General features: G+C 36.7%; 1 pseudogene; it reads right to left on the bottom strand.

Moving 5' to 3' along the window:
• Window positions 1-572: 572 nt before the first annotated feature.
• Window positions 573-934, bottom strand: LOC112427192 (HIG1 domain family member 1A, mitochondrial pseudogene; annotated as a pseudogene).
• Window positions 935-3,097: the final 2,163 nt, after the last annotated feature.

The raw sequence follows: 3,097 nt of genomic DNA, 5'->3' as shown, positions 1-3,097 counted from the left end.
AAAAATATAATTCTGCAATTACAAAAGAACTAAACTAGAATTCGTAAATTATTCTTATGCTTACAATTGTGATTCTTTAATAAATACTATGACTATGCAGCTCTATTGTAAGCTTTCTAGATTTGGTTTAAAAACACACACATATATATATATACTTTCAGTTGTGGGAGGCTTTACAAGTTATATTCCACGCACTTTTTTGACAGAGTTCTAAGGCAGAAGCCAGTCCACACGACAGGCAGAAAAAAGTTAAATTAACTGGGGCAAATAACACTCATATAACATCCAAAATATGCGAGCTTCTGCAACAAACTGGGAGTACTTCAGGGTTGGTCTGCTATCCTCTTTAGAACTAATTTCATCTAAACAGTTTAAGAAGCTGGACATTTCAACGCCACCAAGTGGATTTAGGTGACACGTTTCTTTTGTGTTAACTTGACTCTCCCAAATGACTTCGTTAGTAAACCAGTGATTACTAGTAATTCAGTCACAGGCAAATCAAGCCTAAAGAAAGGAAGCCGATATTCAAAATACCATGTTATCATCATCTGAACCTACTCAAATAGTTTATTTTCAACATTAATATGTAACTTCGATAATGAGATGTTTAACTGAAGCGAGCTCCTCCAACAAGATCAAGACAGTATCTCTTCTTCTAAAGCTTAGGTTTTGCCCACAATTCCCGATACATGGAATAACCCATACCAACAGTCATTGATCCTACAACAAAGCCTTGGGCTGCCACACGCATGTGGTTCAGATGAAGGGACATTTTATTATTTCCCCTGCTCTTCAGTCTGTATAATCCATATGCAACGATTGCTACAAAACCTGCCATTACAATACAGACAAATGGTGCCTCTCTAGCTTTTCAAGTAAGTTTGGATGCCTGATCATCATATGAAGAAAGGGAAACATCTGTTTCTGTTGACATAGTGATAGCTCGAAAAATCTCCCTAGAGTGAGAAAACCCCTTACAAGCCCATTTTTTTTATATTCATAGATTATATTTTTTAAAAAGTTTCAGGCAATCTCTTACATACTCTTTTGTCACCACCAATTTCTATTTCCTAACAGATTAAAAAGATCAATAACTTAAAAAAAATTTTTTTTTTGAGACAGAGTCTCTTTCTGTCACCCAGGCTGGAGTGCAGTGGCGTGATCTCAGCTCACTGCAACCTCCGCCTCCCGGGTTCAGGTGATCATGCCTCAGCCTCCCGAGTAGCTGAGATTACAGGCGTGTGCCCACCTCCTGGCTAATTTTTGTATTTTTAGTTGAGTTGGGGTTTCATCATGTTGGTCATGCTGGTCTCGAACTCCTGACCTCAAATGACCCACTGCCTTGGCCTCCCAAAGTGCTGGAATTATAGCAGTAAGCCACCATGCCCCACCAATAACTTTTTTATGTGATAAAATGCTTTCCTACCTCATGGGGCAGCAGAAGGTAGACATTATCGTCCAGGTAAAAGATCATATTTAAATTAATCTGTCAATATATCGTGACTCAAATATTCGGTGGATATATGCTGCCAAGGAGATTTTTCCCTTAGCTTTAGAATGGTCTCTTAGATTTAGAATCGGCCTTTAAAAGTAAAGGAAATCCATCTCTTACTAGCTTTTTAATATATGGGATTCTAAGTGCCTATCCACTTGTCTGGATGTCTGCTCACCAGTTCTGTATTGGACTGACAGCAACTTCGGAGCATTGTGCTAAGGTAGCCCAGTTCCCAGTACGATGCCTAGAATAAATTAAGGGTTCAATAAATATTTACTGGCCTGGCGCAGTGGCTCACACCTATAATCCCAGTACTTTGGGAGGCTGAAGTGGGTGGATTGCTTGAGGTCAGGAGTTCAAGACCAGCCTGGCCAATATGGTGAAACCCCACCTCTACTAAAATACAAAATTAGCCGGGCAAGGTGGTGGGTGCCTGTAATTCCAGCTACTAGGGAGGCTGAGGTAGGAGAATTGCTTGAACCCAGGAGGCGGAGGTTGCAGTGAGCCAAGATCATGCCACTGCACTTCAGCCTGCGTGACAGAGTGAGACTCTGTCTCAAAAATAAAAAATATAAATAAATAAATAAATATTTACTAAAGGAATGAATAAAGCATTTCACTGATGTCACTGGTAGAAAGCAAATCAACCAACGATTGAGTTCTTACAATGCACCTGGTATTACACTAGATAATGGGGATAGAAGTAGGAATGAGGAACAAAAGAATTATAATTAGAGTACAATCCAATTGGAAAGAGAAAATATATGCAGATACAAAGTAAATAAAAATAATTAGGTAATTCATTCAGTTGACTCTAGTAAGTTAAATTTTCTATTACGTTCAACAAGCATTTATAAAATTCCAAGTTCTAATAATGTCTTTTCTTAGTTTTTCACTTAGCCTACATGTTATTACATTTGTATTTATTCATTTAAAAATGTATGTTCCACCTTCCAAAAACTTGGATTAACTGGTGTGATTTGTTCATTGAGTATAAGTCATGGCACATAAAACTCATTTCTTTTTTTCATAGCATTGCTAAGTTGATATGATTATAGGAAAGCTATAGACATAATAGTTTTTTTCTCCAAGGACTTTGGCACAGAAAATATTCTTGTGAATAAGATGGTTGAAAAATAGGAATGACAATAAATTTTAGGCAGTTTTAAATCTAGTTGTAGAATGTGCCCAAACATGTGATTAATGGTTGAGGAGCGAGCTTGGAAAAGTCTCTCATCAACTTCCACAGGAATCTATTCAAGGCACTTTAATATTCAACAATCTTTATAAATGTCCCTAAGATTTTGGAGGAATGTTTGCCACTTTTAAGATGACACAAAGTTTATAGGGATGATAAAAACCTAGTTTTAAAGTGATTTCAATAGACTGAGATATTAAGCTAAATTTTAAAAAAAGAAATTTAATAGTTCTAAATATAAAGTCCCACATATATGTCTAAAAATAACTCACCATCATAGCCAGGGGAAGGCCTGGCTTGATAGAGACTAGGTTAAAAAAAAAAAAGAAAGCTAGTAATATTCAGCCAGTTTTACTTGTTTGTTTGTTTGTTTTAAATAAAAGGGAATGCAACAGCCACACTAA

Source organism: Macaca nemestrina, chromosome 1, assembly GCF_043159975.1.
Source record: "Macaca nemestrina isolate mMacNem1 chromosome 1, mMacNem.hap1, whole genome shotgun sequence".
Classification (NCBI taxonomy): Eukaryota; Metazoa; Chordata; class Mammalia; order Primates; family Cercopithecidae; genus Macaca; species Macaca nemestrina.
The sequence above is the reverse complement of the archived record's forward strand: the minus strand, read 5'-3'. Positions and strand labels throughout refer to the sequence as shown.